We start from the raw sequence: 23,050 nt of genomic DNA, 5'->3' as shown, positions 1-23,050 counted from the left end.
CAGCATGGATTTACTGAGAGGAAATCTTGCCTGACTGATATGATATCCTTGTAAGATGGCATGGCAGTATGGGTTGATAAGGGGAGAACAGTAGATGTCTTCTACCTTGATTTCAGCAAGGCTTTTGTCACTCTCTCCCATAATATTCTCATAGGTAAGCTCAGGAACTGTGGGTTAGATAACTAGAGAGTGAGGTGGATCAACCAGTGGAGTAGAATTGGAGGCCTATAGTCTGTGGTGTGCCCCAGGGATTGGTACTCTGTGCAGCCTTATTCAACTTCTTTATCAGCAGCCTGGACCAACAGATAGCGTGCAGCCTAAGCGAGTATGCTGACAATTCAGAACTGGGAGGACTGGCTGGTACACCTGAAGGCTGTGCTGCTCTTCAGCAGGACCTTGAAAGGCTGGAGAGTTGGGCAGAGAGAAATCTAATGAAATTCAACAAAAGCAAGCATAAGGTCCTGGACCTGAGGATGAATAGCCTCAAGTGTCAGCGCAGGTTTGGGGACATCTAGTAAAGAGCAGCTCTGCAGAGAACCCGAGAGACTTGATGGATGGCAAGGTTGCCATGAGCTGTCCACCATCTCTTACAGCCAGGAGAGCCAATAATATCCTGCATCATGAAAAGTGTGGCCAGCAAGTCAAGGGTGATGATCCTCACCCTCTCTTCCGACCTATTGGCTGCATTTGGAGTATTGTGTTTAATTCTGGTATCCACAGTTCAAGAAAGACTATTTTCTAGTGAAGAGGGTCCAGAGGAGACCACAAAAGTGATGAAGAGTCTGGAGCATTTCTCCTGTGAGGACAGACTGTGGGAACTAGGGCTGTTTAGTCTAGAAAGAAGGCTGAAAGGGGACCTCATCAATACATACAAATATTTAAAAAACTGATATCAAGAGGATGGCATCAGACTCTTTCCAGTGGTGCCCAGCAACAGGACAAGGAGCAATGGTCATAAACTAAAACACAAGAAGTTCCATCTTAACATGTTTTACTTTGGTGTTGGTAGAACACCGGAACAGGCTGCCCAAGGAGGCCACAAGAGTCTCCCTGTCAGGAAATATTCAAAACCCACCTGGGTGTGCAACCTGCTCTAGGTGACCATGCCTTGACAGGGGTGTTAAACTGGATGATGTCTAGAGGCCCATTCCTATACTAACACTTCTGTGATTCTCATTTGCTCTGCTCTAGTGAAACCCAACATGGGTTACTACATCCAGCTCTGGATCCTTTAGCAGAGGATCCTTTAGCCTGCTTGAGCAGTCTCAGAGGAAGTCCATAAAAATGATCAGTGGGATGAAAACTTGTGCTGTGAATAAAGGTTGAAACAACTGGGGTTGTGACAGCTAGAGGAGACAGATCTTGTTGTGGCCTTCAGTCTTTAAAGGGCACTTATTAGAAAGATAAAGACTTATAACAAAAACCTGTAGTGACAGAACAAAGGGTAATGGTGTAAAACTTGAACAGGATAGGTTTAGATTAAATGTAAGGAAGAAGTTTTTTACAATGATTGTGGTAAGACTTTGGAAAAGGTTGCCCAGAGAGGACATGGATGATTCACCCCTGGAAATATTCAAGGCCATGTTGGACAGGGCGTTGAGCAGCTTGATTTAGTACCTTTCATGTCAGTAAGTTCAGACTAGATGATCTTTAAAATGTCTTTTTCAACCCAAACCATTCTATGATTTTACAATAAATGGAAAAAACTTTTATCTTGAGGAATATAAAACTGTGAGATAATTTTAAATTTTAACTGATATAATGCCTTAATGTATTCTCATTACATAATTGAACTTGATCATAGAGTTCTGAAATATGTGAATGATTCAAGGGAGGAAATAAATGAGGCAATGCATGTTCAAAAATATGCACTTAATTGTATGTGGATGTGTCCAAAGAAGAGCAAGGAAACTGCTGAAGACTCAATAGGAGCACAAAGGAGGTTGAGGGAAGATTTATCACCCTGTATAACTACCTGAAAGGAGGTTGTAATGAGGTGGATGTCTGTTTACCCTAGTAACAAGTGAACGGAACGGAACGGAATAGAATAGAATAGAATAGAATAGAATAGAATAGAATAGAATAGAATAGCATAGCATAGCATAGCATAGCATAGCATAGCATAGCATAGAATAGAATAGAATAGAATAGAATAGAATAGAATAGAATAGAATAGAATAGAATAGAATAGAATAGAATAGAATAGAATAGAATAGAATAGGAAATGTGCAGGATGAACCCTCCAGTCTTACTGAAATGTTCCTAAGTGTGTACCCACAAGAGTTTGCTTGCCTGAGCTGGGTGAGTGCTTAGTGCCAGCATGGGGAAGGGCAGCCCTATCCTGTTGGTGGCCACAGAAGGGCCTCCTTGGCTCCTTGTGGGGATGATGGTGCCAGGTCCAGCTCCATCTCCACGGGTGCTATTTTTGGCCAAGGCACTGGTGCTGTGGCTCTGCAATAAAAAGAGGTAATAATCTTCCTTTAACAGTTTATCACAGCACAAAGCCAGGTGGGACGATAAGACTTTTACATGTTGGAAAATTAATTCCAAATTATAGAAGACTGTGATTTTTTTGAAGAGTTCCATTCTTCTATTAAACATATTTGAGACAGTTGAAACTATCAATTAATAAAGGTATTGTCTAAATAGTAATGAATATTAATAGCATAAATTCAGTGAATCATATATAAATTGCTCTTTTTGTCTATACAAGTTTTTCTGCAGTTATTTAGAAAGTTTTATAACATGCAGTAAAACATCAAAAATACAGTAAAGAGAAAAAGAAACCAATGATGTTTCCTGTCAGTTTTGATTCTTGCTTTCAAAATTTTCAGTTCTAGGTTTGTTCTCTACATAGCTATCACTGACATCCATCAAATAAACTATTTATTTTCATCCTGGTTTTTTCTTAACTGATATGTAGTTTTGCATACGTAATAAAATAAACACAGATTCATACTGCCATAAAAAATTCATAAATCTGAAAGATTAAGAAATGTTACAGAAAGTTATCTATAATAGGTTTTGTTTTACCATAAGCATAAAGAAACTTTCAAACTCCACAAAGCAATGAATTAGGTCCAATTTTGAATGCAAATATATTGCTGAATGCTAGTCATGAAATACTCTGAAATACCTCAGACATACCTTGAAAGAGTGCAATCTCTTTTATTAAAATAAAAAAAAATGACTAGGACACCTCACTTGATGAAGTGAAGGAATTGAAGATGAAATGAAGAAAAAATGAAGAAGAAATGAAGAAGTGAAGAAGTCCTGGAATTTAGATGATCTAATAATCACTACTAGAAAAGAAACATGTGTGATATTTCAGTGTTTTTCAATTGCACTGCAGTGTCAGCGCTGGAGCTGTGCCCAGGTCTCAGTAGCTGTTCTCTAAAATGTACCATAAATTACACCTTAGTTTAAAGTATGCACTTTCAGCGTAATTGAAGTGTTATTATGCTCAAATGTAGCCAATGAAGGTTTGGGGTAAGTAGAAAAAAAAGGTGGCAGAATGGAAAGATAAATTCTTTCTACTTTTTTATACTTAGTAATTTTATTCATGTTTTTGCACTGAAAGAGAGAGGAGTCAGGGCAGTATTTGTCAGTGTGTCCTTAAAAGTACAGAGAAAATCTGATATTTCAAACTACAGAGCTCATTTTAGAAATTATATCATACTCCTTCATCTGTTCCTTTTCTCATTTGACCTATTTAGGCAGATATAGAGTTCCCTGCTTATTCCCGCACCTGGTATCTTTAAAATTACTTCAGAAGGCCCTGTCATACAAAACCAATAGACTGAAGCAATATTTTAAAAAGAACAACTTCACACTTCAAAGGATTCTTTTGTATCAGCTGCAATGGATACCAACACTTTTAAAATAATGGCAATGTCACAGAAGTTTGGGTGTCTTTTCAACGAGCATTTTCTCCATTTTAGATTAGGCCATCAAGAGCCTATGTCACCAGCATCCTAATACTTTTTTCTTCTTTTCCTACATTTATATTATATTATATTAGCTTATTTTTGTAAAACTCCAAGACTTGAATGTGGAATGTAGAAACAGCTATTCCATGGTAAGCCGGTATATCAGATGCTTCAAGTAATTGTTTCATAGATAAAAACCAGCAATAAAACCAAATTCATTATTCCTGTCATCCGTCTATTACTGAATAAATCTAGTATAATACCATAGAAATATTTTCAAATAAAAACAATAATTAACTGGTGTAGAAAGGCGATTATTTTTGATTGCTTCTACATGTGCAGGAGAAGGAATGGATGAAGTAAGGTGCATGAAAATTTGGTATGTAAAAATATGTCATTCATATCTCATCTCTTCTGTCATAAATGTGAAATTTTATTAGTAATTTATTAACAATTTTGATTTAGTTATTGAGAAGTTTTGAAGTGTAATTGTTTGAATCAATTTAAAAGGCAAAATCAAATTATATTACCTGGGAAGATCTACTGTAAGCACTTGGGAATTTTTACTAGGCAAGTCTATATCTAATAATTGAAAAGAATTTAAACACATTTTTTTCAGCTACTAAAGTGGTTTGATCAAGGAGGAGGAGAAGGGAAAAACCACTAACCAAGATCTGGATGGATGAAAAGTTATAAGAAAAAGAATGTAATTATTAAAGAGCTATTTTGAATATTGCAACATAACCTAAAAAGTTCAGGCCTGCTTAGACTGTAATCAGTTGACAGCATATGTAAGGTCTGTAGCATCCTTCTTCAAAGTTAAAAAGTCACCAGATAACATGCCTTCCAAAGAATCAGAAAGAAAAATCCAATGCATTCTGCCATGACATTCCAAATCCATCCAGATGATTACAGCACTATATTCAGGCATCTTTTACTTCATTATCTTTGGGACTTTTCAACCAAATCACACCAAAGCAATTTGTGCCATACTAGAGTGCTGAAGAATTATAGGTGATTCCAACAATATAGAATAGATTTCTATATATATAATAGAAGATTTTAAACTTCCATCTGCCAGCTGTAGCTGGCAGTTATAGCTATCTTATAGCTATTATCATGCCTTTTGAGGTTAAATATCCTTACAGATAATTTTGTGTGTATGTGAATGTACATGGTCCTGCTCATCTAAAAGGATACCTACAATATATGCTCCCCTGTGCCTTATAATTAGAGTAAGACTAAGTTTATTTAGAATTAACTCTTCCATTTATTGTAAGGATTTTCAATTCCAAGTTTAAATTTTACTAATATTACCTAAATGTTACCTAAAATTTTTACTAAGATGATTTCTAAAACTAATTCTTTAATTAACAGTTTTTGAAGTGATGAGAGGGGAGGTTGGAAGAATGGGCTTATTTGCAGGGTACTTGCTTCCATTGCCATTTGTGAATTTTTCACTAACAAGTGAAGAAATTAAATAATTGTTTTGACATACTATTTCCCATCTGTAATAAGCTATAGTTAATGATATAATTTTAAAATTACTTAGATCTGCAATGTTCACATTTATTGACATTTATTCCTGTTGATTTTGGAAATCAATTATGTGGTTCAAAGAAGCAAATTAGGTAAGCTTTGACCCTTACCAAAATGAAATCTAGGAATGAATAGGTCTATGCCAATTCACATGTAGGCTATTCCAAAAACTCAAAATAAAATAAAGAATCTTAGACTGTGATATAATTTGATTACCTCTGAAAGTTTTTCAGGTAGCTAAACTGTATAAAAAATGAAGAATAATTAAAAATAATGTTCAAAATATCTGCAGTATGGATATTTTTAGGTTCTAGAAATTAAATTTCCCTAAAATACTATAATTTTATATGTTGGTGTTGATATTCAAAAATACATCTTTTGGAATTGTATTATTTGTCACTCAAATAAACATTCCAGCTTTTACAACTCCATCATAATGTTTTATAAAAAAATTAATAATTTACATGGAGTTGTTACAAACAATGATTAGAAGGAAAAATGTTTCTTCTAAATATTTCAAATAGGTGTTTAAATGAAGTATTGTAATGTTTACTGAGACTGATTGTCAACTAACTGTTGCTTGGATCTTACACAGAGCATATATTATGGAAAAGTAAAAGAGAGCAGATTAAAAAAAAACCCAAAAAGACAAAACAGAGATAAACACCTACAAACTATGGGAGAGTAGTTGTTTCATAAATGAGAACTTACAATGTTATCATAATTAAGAGCAACAAAATGAATGGGGATGGGGGGAAGGAGAGGGTTGGGTTATAATGGCATAAAAAGTGTTTCTGACAAACATTTTCCTACCTCAGTCTCTAAGTCCCTATTGTAACATGCAGAAATATTATTAAAGACAATTCTATATTATGCTAATGCAATCGCAATTTAATAATGCTATACACCAAACTAATGATTCAAGTGAAATTGTGGCTGTAACATATGCATAAATATTATTCCTATTTTTCATGCCTCTAAAAACATATAGCCAATTATATTTTGTTGCAAAAAATCATTAAGACATTTTCAGTCTCTATTGATTATAAAGATTCACAGTAATTATGGACCAAGGCTGAAGAGGCCATTGTCGAAAACAATAGCACTCTTCAATGTTAAGAAAAAAAAATCTTGTATTTTATTACTATGAATCTGATTTTTTGACCTCCAAAATCAACAGAAATAAATGAGTTTTCTAAAGATCAGTTATCTCTATTTAAAATAAATAATTTTAAGGATTGAAAGCACCGGCACAAAAAAATTGGAACACATCATTAAAGGCTCTCCAAGTATGGCCATTCACCACTTAAAATATCTCCTACAACAACTTGAATTTTAATTGTTTAATATCACTGCTTTAAAAGCCTATCATTTGTTCTCTAATATTCTAAGGACATGTAGACACTGCTGTCAAAAATGAGTTTTGAACAGCTTAAGGAAATATTGCTTTCAAGCTTAAAGGCAGAGTTTTGTCTGCCTACAACAAAAGAAGATATTAGGGCTCATATCCATTGTGCATTTCAGCATTTTGAATATCCTTATTAATATTAACTACTTTATTAGGTTTGTCTTTTCAGAAAGTATGGCACTATAGTACAATTTCATTTGCAGCATAGGTTTATTCAGAAGAATATATGCCTATTTTTTGCAGGTGGGGTGCAAATTCAGAAGCACTACCTGCTTATGAAAGAAAACAAACCCTTTTTTGTGACTGAATTGCCTAAACAAAATATTAGATTGCAAATTACCGTTAATAAAGCAGCAGAATTCTTAACCAATTAGAGAGCTCTTGAGAAAAGCTGGAGAATTAATACTTTTTCATGAATTTCTAAATCTTCAATTTCATATCTGGAATGGTACCATCAGAGTGGACATTTTCGCAGCTATCAATCTGGTTCCTTCTTCAATTTATTATCAAAATCTCATTAAAACCAAAAAGTGATACTGAGTACTATGCAAATCTGATGTTAGTGCAATAGCCTTCGCTCAGTGGATATTTGATTCAGACTTGGTGATTGACAGACATGCACTGGGACTCATGCAGGCTTACAGGATCAAAGGAGATAAGAATTAAATTGTGAAGATCTTTCCTGTCTCCACGGCAGATACTACTTGAAGAAATAAAGATGAACTGTAGAGGAGGTATCCAAACAGTTACTGCATTGAAATATATCTGAATGTGCAGACAGTTGGATAGCTCTATGTGAGACCAGGAATAAAACTCTTATACTTTGACACCAAAATCTATGTGACAGTTACTGAGAAAATAAGATCTATTCACTGGATTGCTAATTGTAGAAGGGAATTATTTAGGTATGCTTGTGAAATGTAGTGGTTTGTAATGCAAAGTAAATAAAAAAAAAAATTAAAGACTTGAGACCTCTGAACTTCAAAGAGAGCAAAAAATCCCCACACATACAAAAAGATGGTTTTATAGAGTGTTTTCCAGAGAAAACAATAGAGAGACACCTACTATTGCAGTTCCTTGTCTATATCTCATTAGTTTTTCCTAGTTGAAACCTCAATATTTGATATTATCTCAGAGTCAGACACGGCAATGTCACAGAATTTGTATTTCTGAGGCATTTCTGATGTTTTAATGAGAATTCATTCAAGATGGGTGATGATATCATTTGACTTCATCAGTTCAAATATTCTTGCTTGAAGCATAGATTACAATCTTAATTTTTGGAAGGAGGCTGTTGGCCTTTCCTTCCCTGTCATAAGTGGCATAGGAAAAGAGTTGCTGATACAGTGTTGTGGCCATGGAATAAACCCAAGTCAGACTGGTTTCAAACCTGGTACAACTTAATGTTGAGTGGTCATGGTTGTGAGCAAGAGCTGTCATCAGAGGTAAAATGGATCCAAACTGATGCTCTGGGAAAACAGCTTTCAAGGTTTAAAGCTGAGTGTGGTTATTGAAGAGAATTGAACTTGAAACAGGGAAAGATTCAGGAATATGCCACTTGATATTATAAGCACATTCATATTTCTACCTGAAAAATAATCAGTCTTGTAAAAGTGTTCACTTAATCATCAGGGTAAAGAAAATTTAAATCAGATCCAAAACCTGTCCTTAAGATTATAATCTATTGCAGTAGATGTTATAGCTGGCAACATTAACAATGCAAGGGGAAGAATGAGTTATAGGAAATGGGAGAGTTACTAATTATCTACAAAATTATTATACTGAGTAATGAGGTTTTTTCACTTACTCAAGTGGGAAATATAATATTTTAGACAGCCCAACAGATAACTTTCTGGAAAGCTGGCAAGTATCCAAGTTTACTGTAGACTGTTCTTTCTGGGAACAGATGTTTTGGGAAAGATTTCATCCTGTGAGAATGAGAGCAAGCCTGAGGAATGCTGAAAAGTGAATTGTCATAGAAAATATTACCTAAAGACATTGAGAAATAGGAAAGCAGATCAAAGCTTTCCAACTGGCAAGAACACAAACCTCTTCTATTTGGGCAAAGTGATGGGCTACCAGTAAAAATGTGTTTGGAAGAAAAGGAAGGAAAAAACTTTTGAGCAGCCCCCACAAACTGACTTTTAAAATTATTGTATTATGTTAGTATTAATTACTCAGTAATTAATACTATAACATGTAGTATATCAAACATTGGTAGATAATTTTCAATCTAATGTTTGCATAAAGTCTACTCTCTCTTCCAATATCTCTAAGACAACATTTCTCAATACTTTTGTATCAGTTCTTTTCCTTCTTCCTATTAGACTTACACGTTGGAGGGCTGCAAGCCTCTCTGCCCACTGAGCCTCCAACCTGAGAAATCTAAGCTGATACACCCTCCCCTAAAAATCCACATTTCTCAAGATGCAGCCCTTGCCTGTTGGGAAACAAAGAAGGATTTGCTGTATTTCACTGAACTCAAAGGGAATTTTTGATAGGTACCCTTATACACAAAAAATAGGTGTGTACATTTTCTTACTCATGTGTGAGTTGATTATGATATGAATGCCACTATGTCAAATCTGTAGTTAAATCATTCTTATAATTTTAGTAAATTCTATTGAATCACTCTGCAAATTTTAAAGTATTCAATGATTAAGTGCTGCTAAACCCTTTCACAGCCTTATCTTGCATCCTTATGCTTTGCACTCTTGCCTTCTTTGGCATTCCTGGCTTCTGTGTATATGATTCCAAATTGCTTCTAGTTTTATCTTCCTTTGTATTTTTTAACTTGTGTATTAGCAATAGAGAGAACCTTGCCATCAAACTCTGGAAAGTCACATTTTCACAAATTCATATTAAACCCTGCTTTTAATCTTTGACAGTGTTTCTTTTAATAGCCAAGCCACTCATTCAAATGCACGTATCATGATTATTCTGTCATAATTTTAATTCATACAGTTATTACCATGTATCAAATAGGGATGGATACGTGAGAGAGCTGTAATTCTGGAACTGACAATGGCAGCACAGCTACGGGAGATCTACAGGTTTCTTTAATGAGAAGAAAGAGTAAACAGCTTTTGCAGCAGGGATCCCAGCTTCTTATTCAAGTTTAGAGTTCTTGTTTTTTGCAGGGGCAGTTATTATAATTTTTTTTAACAATGTGAGTTGAAGATTGTTAAGATTCTATTATAAAACACCATATGCTGAAATTAATAGTACAGATTTTATTTAACAATAAATATGAGGTAGGGAGATGGAAAGAAATAGGAGAGGGATGGGGGAAAGAAACAGAGAGCAAGAGAAAGATTGAGTATAAAGACACCACCACCACATGGATTCCACAGAATCCTGATGGTCTTCTTCCCCCTGGTCTTTTCAGTGGTGGGGGTCCTAGAGACATTTTACTGGAGATACCAGAGAAATTTATCTATGGGGCAAAGATGTCACTCCCACAGATTGGGCTGCCATGTTTATAAGCAGTTGCTTCTTTTCCAACAATTTGCCACTGTGCAAATACTATTCTGGATAGGTTACCCAGATGTGTCTTACCACACCTGGAACTAGCATCTTGCTGGTTTTGCCATCTGTGTTTATCTCAGTGGAGATTTGTCTGGTGGCTTATCTTACAGGAGGCTCCTTCTGTGGCTTTGACAGCGCTTTGAAACATGCGACTGCATTCATAAAGATCTCACAGAGACAAACATCAAGTTCCTAGCATGAAACCCAAACAGAACAGAAATTCTACCTTACTGATAAATCCTTTTCACTCACCTCATTTTCCTTATAGTCTATCAGGCTTATCAGGTACACATAACCTAAAAATCAGCACTATTATTTCCTCATGCTGCTCTACACATTTGTCTTCACCAATTGACAGTTATTTAAAAAGTTTGTACAGAATGAAATTTCAACAATTTTTGAGGATTCGTAGTTCACTACCCAAACAATTTACTTTTACTATTTAAAAAATACTGTTTTTACCTAAAAATCACTGTTATTTTGAGCATGTTTCTAGCTTGCATTTAGTTATGGAAATATCAGCCTAGGTGTTTAATATTGACATAAAATAAATTCATGAGTGTACTCATTAAAGATTGGAGGACAAGGACATCTAGAAAGATCAGTCACTGGACTGCCAAAACTTTAATTATGCAAAGTAGGATGTTTTTGGAGACATGTACAGAGAAAGAATGTAATTCAAGTATTGTCTACCATATTGCTACAATAAAGAGATAAAAGCATTTATATGCACAAAGTATTTTGTACAGTTGTCTTCCAGATATCACATCAGACTGGATAAATGATAATAAACCCAAGCAATTCACTTAAGCCTGTATGATAACAACAGAAGAAACAGAGACCAGGTCTCTTTTGGCAGGTCATAACAAAAATGACTATTGGGTTTGGCTATTAACACTATTAAAGTTATTAAAATTAAGCCTATTGGGATAGAGTTCATTTTATTCATAGCACCTGATATGGTGTTATCGTTTGGGTTTGTGACCAAAACAGTGTTGATAACACAGCAGTATTTTAGCTCTTCCTGAACAGTGAGTTCACAAGGTCAAGCCGATCTCTCTCACACTAGCCAGCCAGTGGGTAGATGGGGAGTGTTGGGAAGGGACACAGTCAGCAGAGCTGACCCAAACTGACCAAAGAGATATTTCATATTATATGAAATCAGGATCAATAATAAAATCTGGAGGACAGAAAGAAGAAGAGGAAGGAGCACTGTTAAACAAGGACTTTTGGAATTAGAGCACCTGTCTTCCTGAGCAACTGTTTTGCGTGATGGAGGTCTGCTTTTCTGCAAATGGCTTAACAGTTGCCTAGTGATGGGAAGAAGGGAATGAATTCTTATTTTGTTTTCTTATGCATACAGTTTTGCTTTACATACTTAATTTTCTGTCTCAACCCATGAGTTTTCTCACATTTACCATTTCAGTACTCTTCCCCATACCACTGAGGGTAAATGAGTGAGTAATTCTGTTTGGATAAGCTTCCTGCTGGGGTTAAACCACAACATCAGTAAAGGAAGATTTACAGTAGATTAAGGTACATGTGAGTAGCTCTTGAATTCAGACTTTTGCTTTGGTGGAATTATTTTCCCCACCAATACTATAGTAGAACACATTTGGGAGAAAAAGTAACCATGAGAGACTGAAGACTCTTTCATTCTTTCTCAGGGTGTACTACTGGCAAAAGCAAATTCTTTTATTTTATTGTTGTTTTAATTCAAAGAAAACAATAAAAGCAGTGCATGAGCTGTTCTGGCTTTTTAATAATAGTCACTGTAATTTCTGAAAGTTCATATCCAGCACATCCTGAATTTTTGCTTCTCTTTGCCACATTTTTTCATGCTTACTTTCAAATCAAATATTCTGCCATTTTCCTTGACAAGTTTTTGTTTCTTAAGTGAATGTGAAATACCATACAGAATGTAAATTATATTTTCTATTCTGGCACATGTGGAATCTGTGATTTTTTTGCAAAGAAACTATAAACAGTTTGGGCAGAACAGACTAAAATCTGACATTTATTCTCTGATTTATGCTACTGTAATCCAGCTACAGTGTCTTTATAGATTTATAATGCGATCTTGTTTAACAATCAGTGCAATTCAGTCACGGTTTACTTCCTCCCTGGAGGACCAATTGCTTATCTCATCAAAAGGACGATAATTCCCTCTGTCTGTCAGTTGATATGATCTTTATGTGGACACAAACTACATCAGCAGACTGAGATGAGCTCCCAGCCTTGCTGGTGGTAAGGTATCCGAATTTATGTTTATCACATGCACAAGATAGATGCTCTAGCTAGCTTCAGGCAGTGCATTAGTGCTAAAGTCCATTAATTCTAATTATGTTTTGCATATAGAGAATATTAAAATGTTTAAATTAATAAAGGAGAAGGGCCATCCCCTTGGCACAGTTTCTGCATATTAATACAGTTTTCTGTACAGGAGATGATCTGTGCATGCAAGGAACATTCCTCAGGCCACTGGAGATTGAGCACATAAAGCTATTTAGGGGACATGTGCCAAACACAGCCATCTCACAGCACCTCTGTTCATTGGTGCATGGAGTTTCATTTTTATAGACTTTGGATAAGAATGAGATCATTAGCTTCTTGAATGAAGGTAGGATTGGAGTCTCATCAGTGTGTTTCATGTACATGGGTGTGCATAGGAAGTTTGCATAAGACCCATGCTATCCTTCCTTATTGTCTTCCATTTAATAGAAATAGTCATTACAATGGTAGTTCAGCTCTTACATTAAAACAGGGAAGGAGCTGGGATGATTACAGCAAATTCCTTGATTGAACGCTTTCCTTTCAATAGAGAATTTTTTATGAGTTTTTTCTGAACTTTTGCTTTATCTTGGTTTTCATCAGATGATTTTTGTTTAAATGATGACAAAATATAATCTTTTTTTAACTGAAAAAAACAGCCTTGCAACCTTTTCTTCTATGTTCTTTTATTGAGTATATAAGTTTAGCTTCTATTTCTACAAAGTATCAATCCTCTACTCTCACATTTTATTTTTGTTATTTAATAAAATAGTACAGATATGTAAATTTCAGTGTCCTGTATACTAATACTAATACTAATACTAATACTAATACTAATACTAATACTAATAATAACAAAAACAACAACAACAATCCAAATAACTAACATTGAAACCTACAATCCAGCATTCTTAACCTTAAAAATACCTGATATATGACCACAAAAAAAGTGCATAACTTTTTAAATATACTCTAAAACACTAAGAAAATAATGTGGTACTATTATTAGTATTTATAATAATAATGAGAAATAGACTCAAATATGGTTTTAAAAACCCTATGAGGAAGTCCTAAAACCACCTAGAAAATCTTTACTAATCTATCCAGCTCATTTTAAAGCAAATGAGCTGAGACATTTGATATTAGGCTTGAACTTTGGATGAAAGCAGTGACCTGTAATTGCCAAAACTTAACGGTAGATTACCACAGTAAAAAATCTGTATGGATCATTTAACCTGAAAATTTCAAACAATGCTCAGATCCCTTCAGAATTTATTGGGATTTATCAATTTATTTTTTTTAAAACTCTCGTGTGCATGTTCATGCGGTTTTTCTGAAAGGCAAATAAAGTTTATTCTGCCTGCTCTTGCTGGATGGAGAAGTGCACAGCTCTCCTCAGTGTGTTATCACACATGAATCTAGTAATCCCCCATGAGAGACAAGTACAGTAGCTTGCATTATGTATTGTGATAACACAGCAGTTACTCTGCTCTGCTGGGAGTTCAGGTCAAGCTGAAGTGTGGGCAAAGGGAGCCAATATCTGCATTTAAAAGCCTTTTTAGGTCTATCTAAATGCTCTGAATGTCCTGTGATACACTGACAAGTTAGAAGCTCCTCATTCCAATATACTTTTTCCAGCTGTTTTATCTTTTTAAGGTCTTCTGCATGAATATGAATTTCTTCCTGTGTACAACGAACAATAGAGGTTAATTAGTCTACAATCTCCCATCACATATTCGTGCCAGCCAGGGCTCCTCAGAGGATATATGTCCCCACATAACTTTCTACACCTGGCTGCTCTTAATGAAGATAAATAATGCCATACAATGTTCACTGAAAATGTTAGGTATTTTTTATTTTTTCCTGAGCAAAATGTACTGGAGCTTTCTGTTTCTCCATCAAGAGTCTGGGCAGTTTACAGTTACCTCTGGTGCAGTTTGTCATATAGATTTCTTGCCCTGTTTGTGCTGAAAGATTGAGTTAGGGCTTGATGCAGAAAAAGTCTATGACAAATATCTTGCTTGGCCTTTACTGTACTGTATCTGTCACATTATAGCAGTTTATCCTTAGAGGATATGGCTTCATTCTCTTGTTAAAGAGATTCTTTATTTTCTTATCTTTCAAAAAGAGTCCATTTTTCAGAATTAATTCTTTTAACTTCTTTTCCCCAGTCTGCTGGATCTCTTCTAACATCTCATCAGCCTCTGTCTCACTGCAGTACCTTTCTTATGTCAGCCTGTAGGCTGTCCTGGACAAACAGGAGGAGCAACTAATTGTCCAGTTCAATAGGTGAATATACTTTAGAGAATAAATATGGAAATAAAAAACCTAGAAATACTATTGGGTATTAGAGCCTGCGTGTTGACAGAACGAATACTACTACTACTACTACTACTACTACTACTACTACTACTACTAATAATAATAATAATATTAGTAATGATGTGTGTTTCTTGTTTTCGTTTTATATTTGGGAATATAATACACTAAAGAAACAAACAATATTTCTAATGACTTGTTTAGTCAAGAATTGGCAAATATTATTCTAACACCATAACCTTAGAGAAAAAGTATTAGGAGATATCACAACATACCAAAGACAGTAAAAATTCTAAAAAAATTTAACATCGTTACAGTAAGAATGGCATGTATCATGGTATGTCATGCCTTTGATCAAAATAAACCCTGCATTGCAAAGTAACTAAAGCTGGCATTTTATAGAGTTTAAGAGATATTTCCTCAAGTTGTATATCCAAAACCAACCATTGGACTGCATGTCTTCTATTTTCTTTCTTTAAGCAGTGGAAATGAACATATAAACTCTTCCTTTCAGTTTAATTTTTTTTCCTAGCAAAAATGAACAAAATATTTTTGGCTTGTTTCATTCAAAGGTACCCTAGAGGAAAATGTTATGGCAGACATACAGTTCATTTGCATGTTCAACTAGAATTTTGGCACAAAATTTTAAGAACTGCTATGCATACGAACAAAAAATGCCAACATTAGAGAAGATAAAGATGGGGCAAATCAAGCAAAAGCAACATGACATGATGTAATTCAACAGGATAATGTTACTTACAGAGTAATCTATGCTTGAGCATGATGTAAAAATAATACAAGTCTTTTTTCTTTTTTTCCCCCATATTTTAGATGTTACAATTTCTAAAAGTCAGCCAACACAACTAAATATTTTTATATTTTTATTTAAAAACTTTGGGGCATGTCAAGTAAATGCAGAAAGATCAAAACCCTTTTTTTGGGTGAAAAAAAATAACAGTAAATAAGATGTCTCTCTCATTCGTAACAGTGGTTCAAAAATAAGGCTTCCAGCTGTTAAGTAGCTTGCAGAAACATTACACTGCATCACTTCATTTATATAAGTAGTTACCTTTTTTAGTACTTTTAAAAGCATGTAACAATACAGTGTCAGCTTTACAATGGAAAAATGCAAATTTTGACTAATGTAGGAGCTCTAACATTGACTGCATTCTGACAGATATTCTACCTATAAATCTTCAAAACTATTAATAATAGGAAGTGGGTGGTTGAGAGTACAGTTATAACCCAGATATTTTACACAGTTTATCACAGGACCTTGCTGACTAGGAAGTTGAATCCAATTAAAGGGTAGATAAATAATACAAGAAATAGAACAATATTAATTCACAAGAGAATTGACAAAGATCCTTAAACCTTTTTCCTTTTCTTCCATGTATTGCTGAACAAAAAATTTACTGAAGGCTAAAAAGGAGACATGCTTTGTGACCATATACTACTGAATGGGATTCAGATGTACTGAATGTGGTTTTCTTCTGTTTCAGACTGCTTTTTTGTTTCTAAAAATTAGTGCACCTTCTACGCAATTACTTTCAATTAAAATGGAAAACTGTATTTTGGAGTCATTCAAGCTTGATAGGGGCTAAAATTGGTTCAATCCTGTGATTTCATTTCTAGGATAGTAAAACCAAATTTGGGATTAGCATTGGAAAAAAAATAAAAACAAAAAACAAACCAAAACCATTATAGGAGTCTAGAATATATAAAGAGTGACAATATAGAATTATGTAAAGTAATTTACCTCTTTTTCAGACTGAAAAATGAAATCAAAGGCAAGAATTTTTTGCATTGTATAATTCATCAAAAGCACTATTTCATACTATGAAAGACACATTTAGAATTCCATCTCTGCATGTAAAACTTGAGATTTTTATTCACAGTAACTTATTGCATAAGTCATCTAACTGTAACTTACAGAAATCAAAATTACCATAGGATCAAAACCTCACTTAAGTCAATAGAAAATGTCTAACTTCCATAAAAATAACACCCCCAAATGCTATGTTTGCAAGGTATAAAAAAAAAAACAGACTTTGATTGTAAGATGCATAGAATAATATGAAATCATTAAAATATCATCAGCAATTATATGAATAATTGCCATTTAGGAGATATTTAGTAAGAGCTGCAGACAAATGTTCTAAAATGTATGCATCTGTGCCCTATTTATTACTTATTTATACATAAATGATAATGGCGTAGGAATGGAAATGACTTTGTGACCCCCTTGTTCTTGCAGATTAGGAAATATTACCATTCAAACTCTCTTTTGAAAACAATTAGTCTTGCTTCACCTGTTACTGTTATTGGACTTTCTTCCTCTGACATTTAGAGGCAACTTATTTTTTTAAGGTAAATTTCACTGCAGATAATTTCACTCATTTGCTTTTGCACCCACATAATTTTTCAAAATAAATAGTTCTTTTCTCATCTCCTCTTCTGTTGCCCAGTTAGTTTCCAACATGTTTTTAGACTTCATTTTCCTACTTTTTTGTTGTGTTTTCATAATTTTCTTTATCTTATCAATGTCAAACTTGCTGCCACTTCTACTAATTTATTTTTGTGGTTATTCAGTTCTTAAAGTAGTACTTTAGTAGTAATAATACTTTTCTGTGTTGATGAAAAATTTATTTTCTAGCATTAGCATGTTCAACTTTTACACCTTCTTTGTACATTACCATGGATAATATTCAATAACATTTTAAAAAAATATAATTTTGGAAGTCTAAGCCTTTCATATGACCCACTGACATGTTTCAGCCAGCTTTGGCAGCTGTCACTGGCACTGCAGTTGTGTCTGCATGCAGCCTCGTATATAGCCTGAAAATGACCCTGAGCTGTTGATGTGACTTTCCAATTGATCTTGAACCTGCTTCAAGATCAATTAGAAATGCTCATAACTAAGTGCTTATAAGTAACTGTTCATGACTAATGACTTGTTGGATGGCCACTGGACCACAGCTGACCTTTGTTACTTTTTCCTGGACTCGATCTTGACCATGATTTGCTGGCTCAGCTTCCTGTCTCCTTGCAGGTGAGGTCTCTTTCCCAGCCTGGCTCGCTGGGACTCCTGGCTGCTGGCTTACCATTCCTTGAGAAGCAGCCAGCCTTGCCTGTACCTGACAGTATGTACAATTAAAGGATGATGACTAGTGAGAAATGTAAGGCCCACTGACCTTTACTGCAGGGTGCTGCACCTGGGTCAGAGCAGTATCAGCACAGATTGAGGATGACCAGATCAACAGCAGCCCCACAGGGGACTTGGAGGTGCTGGTGGATGAGAGGCTGAATATGAGCCAGTAATGTGCACTTGCAGTCCCAAAAGCTAACCCTGTCCTGGGCTGCATCAAAAGGAGAGTGGCCAGCAGGTTGTGGGATGGTATTCTGCCCCTCTACTCCACTCTGATGACACCCCACCTGGAGTGCTGTGTCTGGTTCTGGGCTTCTCAACACAAAAAAGACGTGTTGGAGAGCATCCAGAGAAGGGCAACCAAGATGATTAGATGAATAGGGCATCTCTCCTAAGCGGAAAGGTTTAGAGAAAAGAGTTTGCTCAACCTGGAAAAGAGAATTTCAGAGTGACCTATTTGTGGCTTTCCAGTACCTTAAATGAGCTTACAAGAAAGATGGAGAGGGAATTTTTACAAGAGCATGTGGTGAAAAAAGTAAAAATGGGAAATGATTCAAATTGAGATTAGGTTTAGATTAGATATTGAGAAGAAATTTGTTACTGTGAGAGTGGAGAGGCACTGCAATGGGCTGTCCAGAGAAGCTGTTGGGTATGCAGTTCCTGGAGGTGTTCATGGCCAGATTGAATGGGGCTCTGAGCAACCAGGTCTAGTGGAAGATGTCCCTACCCATGTCAGGGGTGTTTAAACTAAATGATCCTTAAGGTCCCCTCCAGCCTAAACCATACAGCTATTTAATGATTTTGAAGGAATATGGCATACTTTATATATGCTAAGTAAGTTTGATTATGCCTTCTGTAGTCTAAATTAATGCAAATGACAGCACTTATTTTCAATTATGCAAAACAAGTGCTTCACTAATTATTCTAGAATAAGGAGCTGGCCAGAGATTTTTCTCATTTCATGTTTTTATATCAGTAGCTTTTGCTATATACAGGAGCTGAAAAAATAAGCAGTTTTCCACATTTTCATTTCAAAACAGACCATAAAGACACATTTTCAGGAACAGAGCTATGTCTTTTACCTATCCCTTTGATGACATATATTTTTGATCTGTTTCATAAGACAACAGAACTTTTTTTTAAAAAAGTATTTTCATAAACACATACATGTTCAGTTTTTTTGAATGTCCAAATGTTTGGTCATTTTTGAGGAAGAATCTGCTGCTTGAAGCCATCAGGATAAACTTGCCCCTGTGTTGACTCTACAGTCTCAGGTTCAGACTCTGTTTCCAGTTTCTTAAACCCACCCTTTCATCAATGTGAAATTTCACACAGTAATATGCTCAGATTCTTTTCTCAAGCAGCTAGATTTCTTTAGCAAGGAGAAAAGCATATTGATGCAGTCCCCATGATTTGCCTATTTACCTTCACTAATCTGTGATTTTTGTAATCAGCTTTATCTGGCATTTTATTTTTGTGCACAGGAGTTCAAGTTTATTTCTTTTGTTCAGTTTGTTTTTATGAAGGTACTGCATTCATGTTTTCTCCAAAAAGTAATTTGCCTTTATAAACTTTAAATACATTCTGCTGTGCTGTTCTTTATGTGAGATGAAGTGGCAAGATGGGCAGTTCTTAAGATCTTTTGACTACATGTCTATCTAGGTGTTAACGTAAGTAATAGATAAATGCCCAAATAATTCTTATACAATGAAATAAGATGTAGAAAAAAATTACAGCACATCTACCAATAAAGACACTGAGGATACTAATGACCATGCTTGGTTTAGGGCCAAAGCTTTTGATATTCTGCCTTCAGGTAAACAAGACTGAAATACCATAATACCATTTTAAACAGCATTCTGTGAGAAGTTAGCCATTCAAGATAGAGTAAGGACGTAGCTGCAGGCTTTCTCCCTGTACTGTGAGACTGTGTGCTGAAACCATATGAGACTAAAGCATGTGGAAACCATCTAAGAATTAACCAAGTTTAATTCAACAATCAGTTGATATTTTCCATTTAAAACATGACTAGAAAAAGCATTTTCACATTCTGTTGCCATTTTGAACTTCTCAGAATAAATATTATTTAATTAATTACATTCTCACAGCTTTTTCTATGTACTAGAGATAATCTACTTACTAACACAATGTGCAAAGCTTTTTGTATGTGAACTGAAGGATTTTTAGTTTACTTGCTTTTATCCCTCAGCTTTCTCTTCTCAGTCCTGCTTTCTGTGTCAGATTATTTTTTTTTTTTTCATTAGATTCTCTCTAGACCTGATGACCTCTGCTTGGGAAATTTGAAGTGCTTCATCACAGGTCAATTCCTATGATCTCTTTCAGAGCTTTCTGTTTCATGTCATGTGCTTATTTTAGGGATTTGATCCCTTAATGTTCCAAAATTGACTGATCGTTTCAAATCAAATATAATCTCTTCTAGGATGCTAACTTTGTTATAATAGATTTCTGATACCTTAAGAGCTGATATCACAAGTCAAGTCCCCTTGTTATCCTTAGTTTGCAGGGACCTAGAGTGTAAGTTCCCTACTCACTACTGAAGAATATAGTCTAATGGTCAGATTCAATATTAAAGGAATATTTTCAGAGGAACAGGGGTTATGGCTGCTGTGATCTATATTGTATAAGAGATGCTGACTTGTGTTAAGCATACTTCAGCCTTCTATGAGAGATGTTATCTGTTGTGTTTGTGAGTAGCCTACTGTATGAACTGAAGGCTGAGTTTGTTTTGTCATGGCAGCAATGCAGTCTATTATAATAATCACAATGCAGAAGGAGGAGATTTCCCCTGGAAGTAACTGAGCATGTTCAGTTAGGGAAACGTTTATACTGTGAAAAACAAGGGCAGCCAGTAGAAAGATGCAGAATTCAGTGAAACTGTAACATGTCCAGAAACCAAAATGGCCCACTGTTCCATTTCTGTTGAAAGGCTGAACTTGGCAGCAGTGTAATAGTAGTAAGGGCAGGCTTTAGTATATTCAGGGTATATTTTCTTTCTGTATGGTAGTTATTTTAGCTCCTCATTAAGTTAGTTCACATGCTAATGCACATTGTACAATTGAAATAGTTACAAAGACCCATGTAGGTGACTTGAATGGAGCACGTAGGTTTTCATTATTCAGATCTTTAGACTATTTTAAAGATTTCTCCTGGAATCTAGTGAGAGTTGTGTGGTTACTTCTGACACAACAGTGACTCAAAGTTTCCTGATGGTGAAAAAGTCAGAATGACCTACACCAACAGAAAGAAACATTTTAGAGGAGAAAGACTGCCTTATGAGACCTACGTTGCCTGACAGATACATCTTCTCTATTTCAAAGCTCCTTTGTTTCTGTCTTAATATATCCTAATTATTTTTTATTTATGTGAGCTTTTTATGAAACAGTTGTTAGTGTTTTCATTTCAATATATCATCAGAGACCTTTTCTCATTTACAATCAAAAGTTCTATTCTGTTCAGCCTTTCTTTTGGATTATTACAAAACTTGCTCATATATTGTTTTTTTTTCCTACATGACTGGGCATCTTTCCTCTCTAAATAATAATGTGTGAGCATCGAATTTATGTAAGTGCCTAATGGTTTTACCAATGCGGGGATAAGAGCTTTCTAGGCATTTTTTTTCACTTCTTGGATCAGTTCCGTAAATTCATTAAAACACTTGAAGACCACTTTTGGACTGTCATCATTAATTATGTCATTTAAGATAATATTTTTTTTACTACCTGTAAGACTCGATATTATTAAAATATAGATGAATAGGTGTCTTTAAACACAATTAAAGACATTCAGTTTTTCACTTGGACCACCTGATAATGTAAAGGCTACTTGGCACCGGATATTAGTGTGCCAGTAGAATCTCCCTGTAGATTCTATTAGTATGCAAGTAGAATCTTATGAGCTGATTCCAAAATCTCTACCCATTTGTAGCCCAAAGTCTTCCCATTCTCCCATTTCCTTAAACTTGTATATAGCTAGAAACCAAATTGTGAAATTTAAGCTGCAAATAGTTCTACCTTTCAATTAGGTCAGTTTAATTTAGTTAGGATTGATGAGGCAGTCAATGTACAGGAATTTTTTTTTTAGGTGTTACTTCTCCAACAGAGGTTAAAAGAGAAATTAGAAATTTTCTTCTTTCTTCTTGGATATTTCAATCATTTCTTAAACAGACTGCAATCACTTTTTCCTCTACAGGCATTCCTTGAACTACATTGAAATGGGGAAATTAGCAAAAATAGAAAAAGAAAAAGAAAATACTTTTAGAGATCTTTAAAGGGAACCAAACATTAAACACTAGCAAAGGGGAAGAGTGAATTATGATTCAGGTACGAATATTGCTTTAAACTTTGTAATATTTATTTCTAATAGCTCTTTGTCATGGTTTAAACACAGGCAGAAACTGAACTAACCACACAGCTGCTTGCTCATTCCCTCTACCTTGGTGAGATGTGAAGGAGAATCAAAAGTAAAAATTGTATGCTGAGATAAAAGCAGTTAAATAATTGAAACAAAGGTAAAATAATAGTAAATAATAATAATGGGAGCCATAAAAGGAAAAGATTGAAACCCAAGAAAACCCAAGAAAAAACAAGTGATGCACAAATCAATTGCTCACCACCTCCTGACTGATGCCAGACCTTGCCCCACCCACCAATCATTCCCTCTTCCTGATAACTCTCCTTCTTTGCATACTGAGCATGATGTCCTATGGTGTGGATTACCCCCTGACCATTTCAGATCACCTTTTCTGGCTTCCAGGGTTATTTTGCACCTCCACACTGGCAGAGCATGAGACACAGAAAACAGAGACAGAACAGAGACATCAGTATCTTATCAATGCTATACTGAATCCAAAACACAGGCCGGTACTGAATAGATACTGAAGAGAAATTA

This window comes from Cyanistes caeruleus, chromosome 5 (assembly GCF_971803275.1).
Source record: "Cyanistes caeruleus chromosome 5, bCyaCae1.hap1.1, whole genome shotgun sequence".
NCBI classification, from domain to species: domain Eukaryota; kingdom Metazoa; phylum Chordata; class Aves; order Passeriformes; family Paridae; genus Cyanistes; species Cyanistes caeruleus.
Note: the sequence above shows the minus strand (reverse complement) of the source record.